This window comes from Phalacrocorax aristotelis, chromosome Z (assembly GCF_949628215.1).
Source record: "Phalacrocorax aristotelis chromosome Z, bGulAri2.1, whole genome shotgun sequence".
In the NCBI taxonomy this organism is placed as follows: Eukaryota; Metazoa; Chordata; class Aves; order Suliformes; family Phalacrocoracidae; genus Phalacrocorax; species Phalacrocorax aristotelis.
The window spans coordinates 48,879,830-48,901,121 of NC_134311.1; the positions used below are offsets into that span (position 1 = coordinate 48,879,830).

A 21,292-nucleotide genomic window follows, 5' to 3' on the forward strand; every position below is an offset into this window, starting at 1 on the left:
GGAAAGTTCGGTGGGCGGCAGCCGGCGCCGTCCCTGCCCGGAGCGGCACTCTGCGGCCGGCACCTCCCTCCCCATCCTCAGCTCCGGGGCGGCGGGGCTCCGCGGCTGCCGAAGTTGCGGCGGTGGTCGGGGGGCCGCCGCTGCTGCCGGCCATCAAGTGGCTCGTTAAGGAAATGCAGGTGAGCGGGCTGAGCGGCGGCGGGGGCGGGGGGGGCTCCGCGGGGACCGGCCCGGCCCTCACCGTCCCCCCCGGGCCGCCCGTTGCATCCGGCGGTGCCGGGCGGGGAGAGCCGGCAGCCGCCGCGCCCCCAGCCAGAGCCGCCCCGCCGCCCCCCGCCCGCAGGCGCGCACACACGCACACCCCACACCCCTCCTCCCCGCTCCGCGCTCGCTCCCTCTCTCCTCCCTCTTTCTCCCTCCCTCTTCCTCCCTCCCGCTCTCTCTGCCGGCCTCATCGGAGAGAGTTGCAGGTACCTTCCCTCTCCCCTCCCCGGCAGCTCCCCCACCCCACAGCAAATTTTAGGGTGCAGGAGCCTCGGGCGGGCTTTTTTTTTCTTTATAAAAAAATCACTGGTTTAAAAAAAAAAATCTTTGGAAGGATGACTCTTTTGCAGGAGTGTGCTCTGAAAGCAGGGATCCCCCCAAGGAGCTAGCGGCAGCGGCGCTGGATCCCACCAAAACAGAACTGCCTGATGTGGCATGTGCTTCTCTCTCTTTGCAGTTCCTTTCGGGCCTGTGTGGACTAGGGGCACAGCGCGGCGCCTGACTGGCAGGACGGGAAAGCGGAGACTCCTTCAGGTTTCCAAAGAGGTCCGAGCGGACTGCATTAGTAAGTAAATACTCTGTGCTTTGTTTCAGTCCCTATATTCTTCTGCTCCTCCAAACCTGTTCTGAGCATACACACACCCCCCCCTTTGTTTATACGTGTGTGTATGTGTGTGTATTTCTACTTCTAAGTCACTCTGCTCTGGTCAGAGAGGAACTTGGCTGTGGTAACTTGAACTGTTTTGAGTGGAAAAAGTGCATGAAGTGGTTTGTTCCTCTTTTACAAGCTAATAAAATAGCAGGTGAATAACTGTGTAAAGAAACAGTGTGTCAAGTATTGTGTAACGTCTACCTTAGTCGGAGTACAGGTATGTGGTAGATTACAGAAAAAATCTAAACAAAGAGGCGCTCCCTCAGGAGGGGTCTACAGCATGGTGTGACCTGCTAAGTAATGCCAGGTGACAGGGCATTCAGTTTAATGTAAAATGTGCATAGATTATAGATACTAAGAGTGGCTTTGTCTGCATTTAGTTATAAGCATTTTTAGTCCACATCTCTGAAGTTGTCAGATTTTTCATGAAGTTTTATATGTATAAAATGTATGTGTATTATTTCTTCTAATGAGGATGACAGTTCCAGACAACAGTTTTGCTTTCAAAGTGCTTTTACAGGACATAATCAAAAGTACTGATGGCACTTTTTTAAATAGGTGCAAAAGATCTAGAAGAAACAAAAAGAGAAATTCATTTAAGAGGGCTTCATGATCAGTAGGATTGAGGTTTGCTGGCTGAGCTGTAGAGTTGACAGAAGGTAAAAGATCAAATAAAGGTATGACATGAAGAGTCTACTGTTAGGCGCTCTTTAGCGCAAAATACATCTGCAACTGGAGAGGAGAACTTTCACAGCCATTATTTCTCTTGGGACAGTGAACCCATCGACATTTGCTGCATGTCTGGTAGAGATAGGTGGAGAGGAAACAGCTAGTACTAGTAGTTGAGGGTTAACTGTTTCCTAGGTAGAAGGAAGAAACAAGGATGAAAAGTATGTCAATGACAATATTTGCTCGTGTTTGCTAATATCTAAATAAAACCTTTGTGTTATGTCAGTAGAAATAGAGTTGAGTCAGGTGTTTTGAATGTACTGGAAAGAATCAATAGCATTTCAGCATTTTTTCTCTATTCTTGCCAAATGGACTTGGATTTAAATTCTTCAATGTGTTATTGTATCTATTGTAGGGACGTTATGGATTTGAATTTTAATAAAATAAACTTACCTCTTTACAAATTCTTGACAAATTTCGATTATTTTACAGTACAAATTCATAATAATAAATGGGTACTGGAAATAAACTATACAACTCAAATCTCTTACGCATTACATTTTTACTGTTCACCTAATCAGAATTAACTTGTGTCATTAGAAGCTGTTAAACACGCATTTACAAGTGCATTTTATTAAACATCTGAATGTGAAATTAATGTTGCATTTTCAGGTGTAATTCAAAATAATTCACAACTAAAATTTCTCCAGGAGTGAAAGTTTATTAGGGTCAAATTAAATTATTTTCCTTCTGAATTAAGGAAATTAGTTTATGTCACAACAGTAAACGTAATTACACAAAATTTATGTAGGAAATTGGTGTGACACAAGCAGGAATGGCTAAATCTGCAGTAGCAGAAGGATGACATTCAGAGTTGCTTTCAGGTATTCATGATCTTAAAGCTAGGAATAATTACAAAGCATAGGCTACAAGTTCTGAGGTACTGAATCAGGGTGACTTTCATATTGCATCACAGTAGTCTTTGGGTAACTGACAGTAACGTTTATGACAGGAAAAAATGCCCAATTAACTTGTGAACTTGAAATAAAAGAATAACACATTAGCTAGCTTAGTAAGGAACCCTACTGTTACTGTTCTGGTACTATGAATTTATCTTTGAGTTAAAAACAAAGCTTTTTTCCTTTTCCTTTTTTTTTTTTTTTCTTTTCCCCAGTAGGTAACATTTGACATGGCTCATTCCTGTGTTGTAATCCCTGTGGACAGAGCATTAAAATAATATATCCAGATTATTTACATAAACTGTTTTGAGACTGCATACAGAGAAGTTTATTAGGTTAAGCTTTCTGTTCTGCTAGATGGTCCCAAACATGCAGATGCATTGTTGGATGCCCAACAAAATGTCTATTTTTATAATAAAAGAAAAATTAAAATATATTTGACTAATCTGATAGGAACTACATTGTTTAGGTTGAATCACAGCATACTTAGTGACTCTTAGTTTGGAGCATGATCTTCATTATTTGTCTTTTGGATTATCTTTAAATCTAGGCTATGTCCCGGCAATTGTATCAACACATTTTTCATATAGATACTATACTCCACTTTTGCTGTAATTACTACTTGCTACTGTGGGAAATGACCTGAGTCAGATCCTGGCAGTTAAGTATGTTACATATTATATTTGATCATATATATGTGCACAATCTTGATCATAATTGTTGATATAGGAAAATGTCAAATCAGGTCAATCTAATTCAGAAGAACAACGGAGGACTTAAAAAAGACCTCTTGCTGTGAAAATATAAAGTTGATAGAACATCTAAGTTGCATGTGTCAGCAGTAATGTGTTTTACTATGAAATTTTTCTTGTTATTCAGATCAGATAATGGCCTGATGAAATATATAAGCAGTATGCAGGGAATGAATGATAATTCCTCTAATGTGTGCTTATTGTAGGAATTTTTACTAATAAAATCCTGCATACCTGTATTAGTTTGCAGTAGATAAAAGTCAAATAGCATTGTATATATTAGTATTAATCACATAGTATACCAATGTACTACCAAACTTTGTGGTGATAAACTGTGATGGAGAAATTATGAGAGGCTACTGATTTTTTGTTATGTGTATCTTTCCTGAAGAAACTGACAGTACACAAACATGATGTTTGATAGTACGAACTATTTTGAAATGGTGGCTATGGTAAGCATCAAATAATACACAGCTGTTTTGATCAGCTTGTTTTATGTGTCTTATTTTAATAACTTTTACAGCATTAATAACTTTTATGTGTATGAATGCTAATTATACAGGTTCCAAGTACTATAACAAGTTGGAGAAACTTAAGATATAATTGGCTAAATTGGAAAATAGGCCAGTTCAGCATTTTGGGAAAGGTTACTGATATTTCTCATCAGTCCAAAGCTTGTTTAGTGTGAAAACAGGGTGGTACCTGAATCCCACATGTTTAGAGTAAACTTAACTGATTTAGTATCACGTTGAAGACCTTGTAAGCAGCAAATGTTCTTGGCAGCAAATAGAAATTTAAGAGTGGCATTTATGCAGATGTTCTGTAATTTAGGGTTGGATTTTGATACCTGTACTCAAGAAAAGTAGACTTTTTCCCTTCATTAGTAGCTACAGGGATTCCAGGGAAACCAGCTGGGGAGAAGGAAACATTCAGGGCATTCTTGGAAAAAAAAAAAAAAAAAAGAAAAAAAGGCCATAGAAATATCTCAGATTCAAAAGTATTTGGACTGGAGAACACCTGTTTATGTGGTTTTGGATTTTTTTTTTTTTGCCGCAGAGATGTTATAAGGTCATTAGTACTAGAAGTTTCTTAAAGAGCTTTTATGTTATCCGTCCTTTCTCTAGACTTTCCACCTTGCAGTTTTGCATCTGTAATCCTAACAGAAACTCTGATAAAGTTAACAAGGGGTTTTATGTCACAGTGATAACAGAACAATGACAATGGGGTCACAAAGTATTGACAAGGAGTGCATCTGGTCTATAATTTTTTGGACATATTTGATTGTGATAAAAAATGTTGAGTAGCAAACAGATGGATTTAAAATTCCAATAGGAAATAAGCAGTAGGCATGGGTGAATTGATTCTCAAAACAAGAATTACATGTGCTTAATAGTACAGACTAAGACAAAGAAATGTGCACAGAAGATTAGGCAAAAGAAATGCATAATGGGAGGGTTTTTAGGATTCTTAATGCTATTAGATGCTGTCTGATTTTCGGTATATCTCTTCTAGTAGCTTCTTTAATAAGATTCAGTATAAAACAGTAACAGAAAAGCTAACAATAAATGGAAAATTGCGGAGGAATTACTACTTTTATGGTCAATATGAGGATTGAATTATGCATCTATTCTCATTTGTTGTCAATAGTTGCAGAAACAGTCCTATTTCTCTCATATTTCTATTCTATTAAATATGCTTTATTAAGTGGAAACTATTGTGTGAGAAATCTCATTTTTTACATTCTGTCAACTTCGTAACTACTTCTAAAAAGTGGATTTTTTTGTGAATGCATAAGCTTAAGATCTAGTTGAATAAGATTTTAACCAAGTGAAGACTGCAGAATCCGGTTTATAAAACGAATTTTGTAAAATTCCTGTCAGCTGTACTGTAAAGTTTATGAAAATACTAATATGTTTTAAATTTATGCTGAATGCAGGCATGCTTTTAAATGCCTTTAAAGTTGTTTGAAATACTATTACACTTCCCAGATTATGCACTTCCATTGTGCTGAAATGTAAAAGTAAGGTTTTAGAGATGTATTTGAAGAAGGAGATTTCTTGATGTGTATGTTTGCAATATAAAGAAGGCTCTGAATAGTCTGATGAATTTTCCTAAGAATGCTGTGAAGAATTTGTTCCAGCTATAAGCAGCATAAGCTCAAGCACTTACCAGTTAAAGGATAGATAGATAGATACTATAGCCCCAGTCCTCTGCTTTCTCTAAACACTGGGTGTAGAAAAATGTTCTCTACGGCAGTCAGTCCACGCTTAAGTCTCATCTAATGAAAAGCTGGAGGGGTGTTTAAGCTGAATTCTTCAGTAGGTTTCAGGATGTTTCAAAAGGTAAGGTGGACATTTTGGTGCATATGGTGCATTCTGCTCTCCTCTTGAATTTGAAAAATAAGAGCTGTACACAATGGCCATCAAGAAATTACTCTTTCTCCAACCTGCTGCTCTTAATTTGGTTTTAGATAACCTAGTTAATTTGCAAAGTAAGTGTAAGACTACCCAGCAGTGAAATGTTAAATGCTTATGCTTTTTTTTCACAGTGGAAAGATGGGTGGGGAGAAAACTCAGCAAGGGTAGGTGACTGGCTAATCTGTAAACATGAGGACTCATGGTTTAATGGCATGTGGGACTATTTAGATGCTCTAGTTATTACTAAAACAGTGAATAAGGTAAACTCATATTTCCAGAGAGCTCAGGAAAATTCTTGGCTGGAGAGCTTCTTACAGGTGACAGAACAATTGCTTTATGATGATTAATTTAAGGTGAGCAACCTGAATAAAGGTCCTCTGGTGGCAGCAGGTTGGAAGTGTACACCAGCCAGTCATTCGGGAGCTGTAGTTCCTAAGGTTACTGCAGCAGAAGTGACTGCATAAGAACAATTGCAACTACTCTAGTCTGGAAGTAAAGTGATTTTTAGACTCTCATGCAGCAGTTTAACAGTCAATGTGGGAGTATGTCAGGCAAAGTAACTTTTCTCTAGCTTTGACGCATTCTCTCTCTCTCCTACGCTCTTAAAATGTATCCTTTCTTGTGGTGCAAGACACAGAGTCTCAGCAGGCCTTGTAGTACATAGGACAGCATCTAAAGTAGTTCATGTTCAGCTCTGTATTCTCCTCACTCTCCTCACTCTTATAGCCAAAATTGTTTTTTTCTGTCTTTAGCAAAAAAGTAGTCCTCCACATTGTAACTAGATTGAACATATCATATTAATTTAAAGTATAAAGATTTTGCTTTTTTTTTTTTCCAAACAGGAGTTAAATATGAACATTTACAGAACAATTTTTAAATCTACACTGGAAGACTTAATTTTAACCTTAACGTCTGATGAAACTTCTGATGAAGCACAACATACTTTCAATACCTGCCTATAAGAATAAGGGAGAGCAACGATGTAACTCTTACTTGGGTATTTACAGGATTGCTAGCAATAACAAAAGATAAGCCAAAATGATGTCTGAGTTGATGTCCATTTGGGTGGAAGGACATAAGGGTACCCATCACATCAATTTAAAAGTTACAGAAAAAATCCTACAGGATAGTGCATTGACTCAATCTTGAAAGATTTTCTTTTACACTGAAAGGAATGTGCTGTGACGTAGTGTTAGGCAAAGCTCAATAGCAACATCAGTACTCAATAGAAAGGGTTCAAAGAGGAGAATCCATATGAGCTGTCCATGTCTGCCTGAGTTGATTTCCTTTTCTTATTGCAACTATGAGGTTGCCAGATGGCATCCTCATACTTCTTAAGAGAGCCAGAAAACCATAAGGAGTGCTGTCTTCATCAGAAGTCATAACAGTATCATGAAATTACAGTTGATACTTTTCTTCATCTAGGTTTTCCTTAAAGAAGTGTGTGGTTTTTTGTCTGTTAATTATTGTGGGTTTTGACCACAACAGAAAACTGTTATCATGCTCATGCATTATTAGTGTGAACCAACTCCTTAACTGTCAGTATAGCTAGGCTATTAATGTTCATATTGTAAGAAGTCAGACCTAAAACATCTTCTGAGACCTGTAAAATACCTGCAGTGGGGGTAATGTGCTGGGAGAGGCTTGATCAACATTGAGTCATTATTACTGAAATATCCTACATATGTTAGTAGAAGTATTTGAGGTGTATACAAAAAGTTCTCTTTAAAGGAAATTTAGTTAACTTTTTTATATTTCTGTAATACTTTGCAAATCTGGTGATATGGATAAATAATAAAAGTGAATTTCAGATAATTTATTACATGCAACCTGTAATATGATTTGTGTGCCTACTGTTCAAAGAAATATTTCTAATAAAGGGTTATATTAATTATTGGTATTCCTTCACAAATGGAAGTCTGCCCAGCAAAGCGTGACAGTAATTTCAAATTTGACATTAGTAGATTTGGTCTGGCATCTTTAACATACCAACTGGAGTACTTAAAAAAAAAGAAAAAAACACAAAAACAAAAACACAAAAAAACCCCACAAAAAACCCCAAAACAAACAAAAACCCCCAAACCCTCATGCTTTAATATAGTGATAACCTATGTTCTCCTTTGGATAATTTAGCCACTTCTTAAGTTTTAAACACAGTTATTCTGTGAAATTGTCCTTTCTCCATACGAATAAAAGATACAGTAATAGCTTTTTCACACAACTTACGTCCTAATCTTTTTTTTTTGTTTTTTTGTTTTAACAATGCTGGGCAGCTATACTGGAAAAGCTGCATAAATGCATTGGATTGTTTTTGCAGAGCATAAGCTTTGAAATGGGCTATATGGTTGATTTGACTCTTCTTTTTCTCTGTGAACCCAGTGTCCTCTGACAATTCCGTGAAGCTAAGATCAGATAGTGAGGTTGGAGATTCTTTTGTCAAATGCCTCAGCTAGGAAGCATACAATAGACTGCAAACTTCAAGAGCAGCCAAAAGATACATAGGTCACCAAACCTGGATAAAGAAATGCTGTTAACCATACTCCCTATATCCGTGATGTTGTCTTCTGCAAAATTAATTTATTCAGTGAGAACTGGGTCAGCAGCATACAATAGGTGTTATTTGGAACAAGCAAGAAATAATTTGAAAGCAGGGTCAGATTACTTTCTTTTGCATTTTTAGAAGAAAGTGCAATGGGCTTCCTGTGCAGTTTGTTTTCTATTTTCTGTACTGATGAAAGTATGAGAAAGGATGCAAAGTAGCACAAAAGTCATATTAGGTACGGAAGGCCACTGGGTAGAATACAGTCAGTTCAGGATGTGTGTTTTTTTTGTGCAACCTGTAATTAAAAAATATTCTAGAATTGAATAATTTCTTGAATAGCTTCCATATAGATTGTGATGCCCTGCCAACCTAATCAGAATGCATGATTTCTCCAATTTTAAAATCTCTTTTCTTTGAGAATCCCCTATAGGGTTTTTGTTTTCTATTCTAGCATTATTAGAGAAAAGTGATTTTTGTATTTGGCACAACAGTAGTGAGTTGTCTTGCAGCACCTGTTTTTCCTCAGCCACTGTAGGTTTTCAGAGGTTTCTATAGGTGTGGAAATGGAATCCCTGGATGTTTGCACTATCATATTCTATATCAGATCGTAAATCAGAAAGTATCCAATGTATCCACAAGTATTTGTCCTCAGAATCATCTCTTTTTCTTTTTTTTCAGTAGGGAGGCCAGCCTTTCCCACCATTCCCTGTCTTCCCCTTTTTCAAAAGGTTTCTCTGCAAAAGGCTGGAACATGGTTAAAGTGTCTGATTATTTTGAAATTACCTCGTAACACTCAGGATTTCTGTTCATTCTTGCTGGTCCTGAGAATAGTGACCCTTTTTCCTTGGGTAAGAATTCATTATTAAGTAGGGTAATGTTCTCAGCGTCCTTACTTTGTTTTTCCTAGAAATAATACAAACGGGAACGAGCTTATATAAATATCAGATGTTTCCTAATGTAGGGTGAGAGATGAAGAAATAATAGTTACAGAATAGTTACAGAGTTACAGAATTAATAAAGTAGACATTTCCAAATGTTGGGGTGAGTTAGGTGTATCGATATCTTTGGGCAACACTCAAGTACAGTTATACAGATTAAATCTTTTTCTTGCCCTGCCCCTACTCTGACAGGTGTTGGCTGGCTTGAGAACTTAATGGGGAGGGAAGAGGAAGCCCATGAATATTCCTATCTGTTCAGTGTTCTGTTGATTTTATTAGTCATTGATGCTGAACAAATTAAAGAAGGCATGAATTGTGACAGTTATTTCAGCATTTCTTGGTTACTTAAAAAAGTTTTGTAAAGAAAAATTGTATATTTCATGTATATTTGAAAAAAAAAAAAAGGATTGTTAGAAGGTACATGAGGAGGAAGGAAAGTGAAGGTAGAAGACGGGTAAATAATGGGAATGGAAGAAATCCCCAGAAATGAAAGGAGTCCTGTTATTCTGGTCTCTGCTCAGCCCCAGGCTACTGTTCTCTTGTACCATATCTGCCAGTCCCACACAGGTATTTCAGAAAACCAAGAACATATACAATTGCACATCTATCTGTGTTTAGGATTATGAATTGTGCATGTCTATATTCTGATGTAACTAGAACTTTGCCTTTCCTCCTTGCCTTTCCCAAAGGCAAGGATTTTTTCATGTTATGCTAATTATATCTGAAGCTAACAGAGCTCCCTTAATCAACACTTGTGCTTAACTATCAGCATAATTAGATTAATTATATTTTGGAGACATCCTAGAAATCTTATCATGCATATATGCATCTGGATGTGTTGGAAGTGACATCATCCTGGTCATCATCTTCTGAAACAAGCTTATCTGTTGTTCTTTTGTTTGTTTGTTTTCTTTTCAGTTTCTCCCCCTTTTCATAGATGACATACAGATTGGTGGAGTCTGAAAGCTTATGCTACTAACTATACTCCATCCATAGAATCAACTTGTATGCTTTTGTGGTCTGACACCATTCTGGTGTCTCTGAGACAAGGCATGGGGGCACTGCAAAGGTGCTGAACTGTGTAATGTCACACTGCCTTTTTCTTATTTGCTGCTTTGGTAGGTCACCTTTTTCTGTTTCTTGGAAAGGGAAGATAGACCTAAGGATATGAGTAATATAATTATGCTGAGGTGAGGTGTGTTTGCTGTTTTTGTATTATTGACATCTTGACCATTATGCAACCAGTAAAGATTACTGGCAGTAATATTTTCTTCTGAGGTCAGGGCTATTGATTTTGGAGTATAAGCATAGCTGATATGATAAATCTGATGGTAATAATTCTATCTGGATTTAACTTTTAACATAATTTGTTTTGGACAAAAAGTTTGAGGTACTTGCATATACATTTACTGAAGTTATTTGGCTATTATGTTCATTAAATGATTTTTGGAAAAGACATTCTAAGTGGCCTGCTTGATAAGGGGTACTGGGAATAGCATGCATGAGAGACTCCTCTTATAGATGTAGGTCTCTTTCTAAAACCTATCTATCAAGGTTTTAGAAAGGCAAGAGAATATATCTTGATTGTGAGCCAGAAACATTTTCCATAAACAGAAGATGAAGTGATCTTTAAAGGTTGTCCTAATAATCACAAAGAATAGAGTGGTTTCATGAGCAGAAAAAAGGATCCAAGAAAACCTTAGTCTGTATCGCTTCATTTAATATTATTAATATATATGCCCCTAAGCAATATTCCATCCTTGTAAGATGGTATCCCAGCTCATGCAAACTGTAACATCTGTTCATGGTGCTTCGCTGGCTGTCTACATTTTACTAACTTGGGGAAACAAAACATACATAAAATAAATTATGCCACGTTGAGATTTTCATAACTTAATCTTACTCTATGTCTCTAAAAGTAGTACAGTATCATTTGTTGTCATTTATGTCTGAATCATATAAAAGTTGTGATCCAGATGGAACTTGGGGATAATAAAGAGGATGACTAATAATTATGATAATAATATTTATGGTGATGCCTTATTATTGTGTGAGAGTGAGACCACATTGTAAAGTTCAGAGGAAGTAGATGTTTTTTTCTTGCTTTGTAGTCAAGGAGAAAATATCGGAACAGGGTGAACAATGTAATGCTTCTTTTTTGTCTTTGTTCTTAAGCTGTTTTTCTAGCAGTGTTAAGAGGGAACTAAGATGGGAAGGTTACCTTGCAGAATAATATTTGCAGTGACTTTTCTGTGGTAATAACCTTCCTTCTTATATATAGCAGCTAAATCTCACCATTAACTAAAAATACGATTTTTCAAATCAGTTCTCACGTAAGCAGATACAGTACTTTCCAAAAGGTTGTTATGTGATCTGAAGTTGTTTTACCAAAGTTTCTTTGAGCACGAAGTATTGTGTTACTGGTTGCAGCTTCAGTTCTACTTATTTTCTGGTGCAATGTGGTGGGTTTTAATTTTTTTTTTTTTGGGGGGGGGGGGGGGGAGGAGGGAGGGAGAGTATGTGTTGGTACACATACAAGAATGTTTAGTGATTGTACTGTCTAATTATGTCTGTATTAATTTTGAATTGCTAAATGGACATTTTAAGTTACGGCAAAGTACAGTATTGCCTTCATCTTCTCCTTAGCCAACGCTTTCTATTAGTACCTTTGAATTTCCTTGACAGGAAGAAATAGCAATAATTCTTGGTGGTATGAGGCTTGAACACCATCTATACACTTTCTTAAAGTAGAAAATGGTACAGTTATAAAACCTATTGTATTGGGAATATGTTCTTAATAGTGCTACCTAAAAGTACGTTGTTATGCTGTTGATTTAAAAAAAGCTAAATGTCTGAGTTAGTTAATACTGCATGCACTTGGACAGAAAGTTTTTTTAACCATTGTTTATAGCAGCAGAGGATGAATGGAGGAGAGGAACAAGAATCACTGTACTGCTTGGCTTAAGATGAGGACAGAGGCGTACATTCCCTCTGCACTCAGGAAGAATTTTCTATGGAAAAAAGTAGGTTGATCATGCAAGTCCATCCCTTTCTGCTGTCTGTCTTTACAGGATGAAAGCTACAGAAGCTTCTGTAGTGGTCAGAAACAAGTAGTCAGAGAAACTGGAGCTAACCTAAAAACATGCATTTGTTTCTCCTAAAGCAATCATATCTTGGGGGCAAGCCTATGCCCTGTTCCACGGTGACAGCCCCAGTGGTGTGTAATGGCCCCAGAGCCTGTGCTCAGGACATAGTTGAAAATGCCTTCTTCCTGGGGAAATTTTGAAATATGATGATCATTTGACTAAAGCTGTCTGTTACTAGTCAGGTAAAAGGAAGCATAGCTTGGTGAGCATTTGTGAAGGCTATCTTGTCCAGTTGGTTTATCTTGCCTTCAGTCAAAGTTGGTAACGAGCTGGGAAGTAGCTCAGAGAGTTTTCCTCTCTTCAACTTCGAGAAGAGCAAACCAGGTAAAGAATTAAGACAGTGTGTGTGTGCCTATTATTTTTTCCACAGTGCATATTTGTAGTGAGTGTAACCCTTTTTCTCTCAACACACTTATACAGAAATTCCTCTCATAGTTTTTTTTCCATTTGTAAAACACTTTCCCATTGTAATAACTAAGTAGAAAAAGATGACATATCAGTGTAATTTGATTTTTATCCAGTGAAGCCCTGTAAGAATGAGAACTGGTAAAATCTGAAAACAAGGTGTTTAAACAGTTTTATAGATGTCTATTCCTTGTTATAGCAAAAAAAAAAAAAAATTAAAGTATGACAGATATGTTCAGACGTTAGTGGAACAGTAGCTGAAGTGTTAATTGGATTCTGTTTCCCTGAACGTCTCTCTTAATCCCTATAGCCCTTTACTTGGCCACAGAGGAACTACTGTGTATTTTAAATTGTAAATAAGAAAACAGGAGTAGTAGGGAGTACCAGATTGGGCAGTTTTATGAAGCAAAGATATCCACTCAAGGAGAGTGTGGCAGTGCTAGGCTGTTAAACTGCTCCTAACAAGTATCACTTTGTGCCTTCCATCACTAAACATTTCACAAGGAAGGCAGTGGACGGGAACCTGAAGGAAAGGATACAATTTTTTCCCTCCCCCCTTGGATCAGGATCAAGTCTGTGTCTCATCTTTTTTACAAGGTAGTTCAAGTAAGCTTTTTCTTCTCCCTCTTACAAAATCTTCAATGCATTTTAAACTCTAGATTGATCATAACATACAAATTAATGTGGTTGTTATATCCCAGTAGCTACAGGCAAATCTTATTCCCAAAACCACATTGAAAAAGGAAGTTATTGTAATACACACCGTGAGTAAATTAATGGAGAAACAGAATATTTTCCCCAAAAATATTAAATTGGAGTGTTAAACAAGCTATTTTTCAGTTTTAGAGTAACTTCTGAAGTGAGATGTAATTGTCCTTGTCACTCACTGTTGTTTGAAAACAACATTCTCATTATTAGAGTGTTAGAATTATTGAAAATACAGAGGAAAACTCCATAAATCCAGTGATGCATATTCCAAACTGAAACTATACAAGCCTTTCCAGTAAGTTTAAATGATCAATTAGTACTTAAAATAATATAATTTATATATTCTCATGGTGAACAGTAGTAATCTTTTTTGGTTTGGAGAAGGCTATAACATGATTTTTATATATGTTTCCCAGGAAAGACTGACACATAGCTTGCTCCTCTTCCCCCTTGCTGCTACGTAATCATTGGAAAGATTTCAAAAAGTGGTAATTAAAACATGCATGCACTAGAAACATGCACATCATTATTAAATATAGCAGTGTGAACTAATTAATTTCATTGTGTTACATTAGTCAAATAGTTGCAGTGGCAAGCAGAGATGATAAATAAAATGAGAAGAGCCAGCAATACTCAGGTCATAAGCTACTATTGTACATCTAAATATGAATCTTGCAGGATAATAGCCTCTACATTAATCATAGGGCACTCGGGACCAGCTGGCATTGTTAATACATTGCTAGCAAGAATACTTTTTCATGTGCTTCTTCTATACAAGTTCATCACCAGCTAGAAAACGTGAGTAGTCAAAGTTTACAGTTTGAGAGAGTAGTTTCCTCTTCACAAGAGTATATGGTGCATGGGCTATCAAGCATGTAAACAGAAACAGCAAAATCTACTACCTACTGCAGAAATAGCCATTCAAAACATTTTATGATGAAAAATTAAGATGTCATTACTTACTAGTTCATTTAAAGCTATTTGAACAGTAAGAGAAATACTTTAATATAAAATATTTTAATCTGAAAATACATGCTTCAGCTACCATAGAATTCAATATGGGTATGTATACATGTTCTCAAAGGTTTGCATGTGTAGGGAAGCTAGTGTTATATTCAGCAGCAAGGTTCAACTGGCCCAAGATTTATTTAGTATTTGTTTCTTCTTTCAAAAGAAGTGCTAGTACAATATACTGTACATTATACAGGTCATGAATCAGAGACCTCAGCTTTGTCCACTGGAACTATGTCATCCATGCAACTGGAAATCTGTAATTATTATTAAACTGCCATAAAATATGACTTAATTTATGGTTGTTTTTTTTTAAAGTTATATATAAAGTCTGAAAAGTCTCAGAAGTGCAAGAGCAAGGTTATTGTGATCTGGATCAGAACTGGAAGAGGCTGCACAAAGAAGCTTCCACATACTCTGTCCTCGCTGCATTTGGGTATTATTGTTTTGGTACTACAAATAGAGCTGCATGAGAATATCTGAACTCAAAGTACTAGAGTACAGTCCCCACCCCGTCCCCCCCAAAAAAAAACCCCCAAGAATAATAAGGAGTAATAACAAATACCTACATAGGTACTTTTAGGTTTGGATCTTTATCCAGTCCATTTACTGCCTGTAGGTAGGAGCAGGGGAGAATATAGACAAGGGAAAATCTGTTCCAGTTAAATAAGAAAATGTGCTCGTAAAGCCATACAAACCTTGTATAAATGTAATGTAAATATGCATCAGAAATGTCTTATAGGGAAAGGAGCTAGATTTCAGGTGTACAATTAAATATATTAAATCATTCTGTTCAACTTGCAAAACAACCACGGAGGATTGACAGAAAATGATAGGAGCTACCACTGAAGGGGAATAAAGTCTTCCTTGAAGACTTTCTCCTCAGCTCAATTTTAGGGTGGCCATAGAAAGAGGATAACTTTATGGAAATTGCTACTAGAAACCTCTTATAATGTTTGAATAGGATAACAGTTCCTCCTACAAAATTTCAGTGATAAGTAGGTGGCTTACTAATGGGTCCTCCAGTATCAATTTCCTGTCTAGAAAAGTGATTTGAGGAGAAACGTGTTGGTTTTTTTTTTCTGGTGGGATAGGGCAGTTTATGCAGTTCCTGGACCTACGTCACAAAGCATGCTCGCTGCTCTTCAAATAGAGAGACTCTGGAATCAGCATGATCTCAGGAGCCCTTGGGCTTTGTACTCAGCAGAAATGAGTACCAAGTCCCAGGTCATGCTGATGAAAAACCTTCAATGATTCTGCATTATAATTAGATTCTTGGAAATGTGTTGGAATGATGATTAGGGAGACTGAGAAATGACATTGATTTTTTTTTAATGTCAAAATAGAGCAAATGATGCTAAATGCCAGTTACTTTAATTGAAATATTTATTCTTTGTTTACTAGTGAATTCTTGTTACATGGTCACGAGCCAGTGTCATGCAAACCAACAGCAATTCAATTGGTTTGCAATTCAATTTAAGGTGCAGATCCTCTTTTTCAGCTGCTAGTTATTCCTGTAAGACACCAAAGTATATTGTAGACATGTAGAAGTTATTGAACTTTGAAAAATCACTCATCTATTAAAAGTATTCAAGTCTTACCCATTAATTTATAATTAGCAGTTACATTGGCTTGTAGTTTAGGAACCCAGATTCAGTTAACTTCTATATAGGAATTAAGGTGTTAATTAAGATTTTAGTTTAAGTTGAAGTTCCTATGCTGGCTTTCAAAGATAACTTTTGAAAAATATATGATGAGAAGTGGAGAACATGATTAAATTGGTAATTTTTTGCCTGTTGAGGTTGACATATGGTTTGAAATATAAATTATGAAAACCAGTATTATTTAAGTAATTAAGCCAAGCTGTTCTGAGACATTGAAAGAGAAATCTACACAACGTAGAAGTAAAATCTTTATATCTTTACCTCTTTGAAGTGCAAATGGTAAAGTAAGGAAATAGCTTATTTCTTTTAATTTGGTGATGTTGAAATTGTTCTTCAAAATGAAGTTTATCTATCAATATGGGGACACCAACCTATTGTATCCCAAGCATATTGTTACTTTCCAAGACTTTTGAGTTGATGGAGCATTCCTGATACCTCATTATATGAATAACTGTGGCAGCGGTGTGACCTTGTCTTCCATTCAGTCATTCAGTCAGTTAAATGGCTGAAGCTCAGAAAATTGTAAGCTGTTTATTCAATTTATGCTGTTAATCAGTGAAATTCAATTGGATAGCAAATGGCTTGAGAAAAACAGCAGTTTATAATAAATGTCTGTCAAGTTAAAAATATTCTCTGATTGGAAAGAATTTTTCAGTCTCAAATAATAGTCTTGTGTTATGTTATCCTCAAAATGAACAGTTTTAAATGGCAGCCATCTCAAACACAGGGGACAGTGGCAGGATTCTGTATGCAAATCTTTATGGCTTACTCATATTTACAGATGCTTGTGCAGCCAATTAAAAAAGAAAAGGTGAAGTAATACAACATACAGTATTACTGATACAAATCACTTGTTTGTAAAAGAAAAGAGTGGTATGGTTTGGTTTTTTTTGGGGGGTGGGAGGGGGAAGGAGGTAACACAAGTTCAACTGGAAAAAGGTTGTGTGTGTGGTGGTTTGTTTTTTTTTTTTTTTTTTAAAGAATGCTTGGTATTCAGGAGTGGGGTTCAACTGCTAAAATGGGAGCCAAAAGATAATGATCTTAATGTACTTATCTTCAGTTGAAAATGACATCTGAGATTACTTTTGACTTAATGACCCTCAACTACAGTATTGATTCCTGGTCAAAGTGCTGAGAATAAAAGAGTTGCAATTTTAGAGTTCCTAATGATACATTCATGTTACTCCTTTCATCCAAGAGAATCATGTCATGTGTAACAAACTGTATGCTTTGTTAACTTCAGTTGGAATGTGTTATTTTTTCTGAAATGAAGAACTAAATGTAACCTTGTTACATATGATGCACATGGTTTTTTTTCAGAGCATGTCTGAATTAATTTTCCCTTTGTTCTTGTGTATGTAGACATTTAGGAAAATATCAGAAACATGTTTGCTAGCAGAATGGAAATGGGTAAAATAAGTTAAAAAAAGGAAAAAAAGCAAGCAAACATATTTGCACTGTCAAGTAACAGCTTTCTTTCTGTCTTGCTAGTATAGAATGCAAAATGATGTTCACTGTAGAATTTCAGCAACTTGTTGTGTTGGAGGTAAACATTTCTTATGAAACTATTACCATGCAAATGTGAGTGGAACCAAAATAGAATGGAAGACTGATGAGGAATAGAGCCAGCGGTCTTAAGTGTGCAGTGGCTTTCTGTTAACAGGACATATTTCATAGTAATGAATTCTTTACATTTACCTTGATTCTAAAATGCCACAAATTAAATGGGAAAAGGAGAGTTGAAATGAAGTCCCTGTTGACAGTTCTTTCCAAAGAAGAGTGGCTCAGAAGAATGAGATATGTGAAGAAAAGAGGTTAATTTAACACAGTAACATTCCTGACATTGTGCATGTGTGTGTGTCGTGCATGTGCGTGGAAGAGCAGTTGTATATGTGCAAGTGGACCCCCTGCCCTTATCTGCATGTCGTGACAAACCCTGTCAGGTATGTAATAATTTCAGTTTTTTGCTGTTGTCTTACAAAGAAAAGCAGTGAAATATGTATTTCATTAGGTGAATATTTTTCTCATCTGCATTGTTAGTTATGTATTTTTCCCCTGGTACAGAAGAATTGGGGTCCTGCCACAGCCAGAGGATTCTGTAATCTGTATGACAGCAGGCTTGCTTCAAGTCCTTAAGAGTACTGTAGCAAAAGATCAAAGACTTAAGAACATTTTACGTCCAGCACATGTGAAATTTGTTGTTGTCTGTGACTTCTGTTTGTGGAATACAATTACCTTAAATCCCTAAAAAGATGTTTCCAAAATGGTAGAAAGCTAGGTTAAGCAAACTGTCTAAACCAGGAATGTGTGACGTGGTAAGCAAAGCCAAATCTACCTGTCGAGGCTGCAGCCCAGTCCCTGAAATTCTAGAGGTTTCTAAGAGGCAACACAAAGGCTGGTTTGTTTTTTTTTTTTTTTAATACCACCATTTTTTCCAGTTTTTATCTGTGCCTACCTGACATGAATGAGAAAGAACATACTGAAAACAAAGCAAAGGATCATGTAATCTCCATACAAAGTTTGTTGTTTGATAAGAAATATAACAAGCAAGAAGCTGGTCTATGTTTGAGATTCCCCGCACCTCCCTCTTGGCAAAAGGAGGAGAAAAAATAATCCAGGATGATGATATTTTTCCAGTCCTTCATAGGTTATGCTCATAATTTAAAGTCTTACTCAGACTACTTCCCCTCCCCAACCCCCTCCCCTAATAACATTTCTTAAATTAGGCAGTTTGATTAATAAATTCGGTGTGCCAAATCACTTATCCTTATCCTTATACAAAGCTTTAGAGATTTTAATTTGTTTATTTTTCAGATTTATTTCAAAGTCTCATCTATAAAATTAGACTAGTTTTTCTGTAATGAATGTGTGAAAAATATTTTTAATGTTATGGTGAAAAGGTCACAGGGTATTCAAAGAAGAGCTTGGTGATGAATTTGCAACATGACACTTTTGCAACCTGCAATTCTAAATAATTTTAAATTGCTTCCTTATCTTGCTTTGACATATTTAAGGTGTTCTATATAATAATATAATAATATCAAAGTAAGTATTATATATAACAAAATAACATTAAAATATTCACCATCTTTCTATCTTTCTTGGAGGAGGGAGCAGATTTCTTGTTTTGGTACAAATCCATAAAATGTTCATGTTTATTTTTATATTCAGCTTTTATTGCTTTACATTTGTCAACATTAAATTTCAGTCAACCTAGTTACAGAGAAAATCAGAATTAATTTAAACTTGACTTACTACTTGCAAAGTATGCAGTTTTCCTCTGACTTTTATATATCAGCAAATTTAACAATCTAGGTCATTTGTAAAAATTAAAAACCAGCAGAAGTCTTAGCAGAGATGACCCTAGTAAAACCCCACTAGATATTTCTGTGTTCAGCACTTCCATGTGTGAACACAGCAATTTTTTTATAGTCTTAAACACATTTCAAAACACCTTAAGAAACTGGACTTAACTTCTGTATATAAAGATAGCAGAATTCTAATTCTGATTTTTTAATGATGCATCTAATGCAATCCCGAGTTTCTTCATTTTAAGACATGAATTTTACCATATCTGAAATTAGTTAACAATTTAAAGACTTTTTTTTAAATTATAGTTTAAGAGAGATCAGTTTGTAAAGAACCACATCTTAATTTTTTAGTGCTTTTTCTGACACATTAACTAAATCAATGGCTTATAGTTTGTTCATCAGTGTCCTTCAAAAAACTTTCATGAACCTGAATAACTAGAATTGGATATTTGAGCAAGTCACAGAGGAGTGGTATGGTGTGCAGAAAAGCTGCATGACTTTATCTGGAAGCCCTGTAATTTTTTTTTTTCCTTTTAAAATGAATAATCCTATACCTACTTGTAGCTTTCAGATTATTATTATTTTATCAGGTAGATAAACTATGGACACTTAGAAGGAAGTTATTATTAGTTTTTTCCTATATTGTATACTTTTAATATAACTCCTATAAAATTATAAAATATAACATATCAGTATACTGTTAACACTTAAAATACATACGTAATAGTATACAATTAATATGATGTAACAGTATTACATATATATCTCTCCATGCCTTATCCTATAAATCAGATTGGGCTCGCCTTAATGTTTGAAATTCTCTAGCAGCAAATTAGATATTTGCAAGAAAAAATTTCTGTCATTGTCTTCAAACTATTGATTTCTCAGCTGCAACAGATCATTAAAACCAAATACATGGTAAAATCTTAACCCCAGCTCTGTTTATAGTTATTAGGATGTTTAGCTATAAAAGTTACATTTGTGTAGTATGTTTGGTTCCTTAGAGTTCATCCTTTTTTGTTATGGGTACTTAAGTATAATCTCTCAGGAAATTAATTTTTTTTTTTTTCCTTTTAATTCAGTTTGGTAGCTGATAATCTTTGCTTCTCGCCCCTGCACCCTGTCCCCCCCATCTCCCTGGCTCCACTTCTTATTTTGGAAGGAAGAGTAGTATGACAGCATAAATATTACTTACTTGCTAGCAAAGTTTTCTTCCTTATTCAGGTACATTGTGCCTGACCTTAGAAGTGCTGTGTGGATAAGAGGAGGTGATGTCTCTTCCCAGGTTTAAGGACCATAACCTGCTACATAATCTTCACTGAGATGACTGACTGTTTAAACAGCCTCAAATCTCAGACTTGCTTCTCATTGCCAGCATTAAGGCAAAACTGTGAGCTCCCCCCCCCCACCCCGACTACCTTTTTGTTTTTTTCCTCCACTTTTATTGATAGGTTTTGAGAGAATGGCAACTACTGAATATTGAAGGGTCTGACTCTGTCCCAGTCTGGCCTTTGGTTACAGGCAGTATGAATGTCCTGAGGTCTGTGAGATAACGTCGCATTTGAGAAGAACTAATTTTCTGCGTATTGATGGGAGAGCTGAAGAGGTAGGAGTGTTGCGTTGCAGCTGGTGGGTTTTAGTGTTGTTGCTTGTGGTGAGACTCTGTTGACAGGGATTCTTCCCTTGTGTTAGGAGCTAACACACTGGTTTGTTTTTGTCCTAGAAGCTAGTTTCAAGTGGAAGGGAGAAGTGAGACTCTCCCCACTCTCTCAAGATGTCTATTGTTAGCACAAAGTCTGTTCTGCATCAACAACAGAATGAATCTAAACACCAGTGGAGGCAGAAGTAGAAAAT

The 21,292-nt window shown here is 36.3% G+C and overlaps 1 long non-coding RNA gene across 1 annotated transcript in view; it reads left to right on the top strand.

Moving 5' to 3' along the window:
• The first annotated feature begins 433 nt into the window (after positions 1 to 433).
• The window catches only part of LOC142050161 (uncharacterized), a 589,738-nt gene continuing 568,879 nt past the window's right edge, over positions 434 to 21,292 (top strand). The window contains exons 1-2 of the long non-coding RNA XR_012657935.1: positions 434 to 470; positions 722 to 829. This is a non-coding gene — a long non-coding RNA (uncharacterized LOC142050161). The remainder of the gene's footprint in view (positions 471 to 721; positions 830 to 21,292) is intronic.